Raw genomic sequence first — 304 nt, 5'->3', positions numbered from 1 at the left:
TGGGGGCTGTCCTGGGGCTGTGAGGCCGGGAGGGGGCTGGGAAGGGGCCTGCAGTGGGACCTGATCGGTGTTTGTCTCTCGCTTTGGCTCCTGGAGTCTTTTTGTTGTTGTTGTTTGTTTCTCTTGTTAATGGACGTTTAGGGTTAAAACTGCGTTCGAAGAGGGCTTACAGAACAGCTTTTCGTCATGTTTTTAACTACCATTGATATGCACAGATCTGATGAGGAGCAGCTGAAGGAGCTGGGAAAGGGGCTCAGCCTGGAGCAAAGGAGGCTCAGGGGGGACCTTGTGGCTCGGCACAAAT

The sequence above is a fragment of the Corvus brachyrhynchos genome, unplaced genomic scaffold, assembly GCF_000691975.1.
Source record: "Corvus brachyrhynchos isolate BGI_N302 unplaced genomic scaffold, ASM69197v1 scaffold155, whole genome shotgun sequence".
In the NCBI taxonomy this organism is placed as follows: domain Eukaryota; kingdom Metazoa; phylum Chordata; class Aves; order Passeriformes; family Corvidae; genus Corvus; species Corvus brachyrhynchos.
This window is presented reverse-complemented; position numbering follows the sequence as displayed.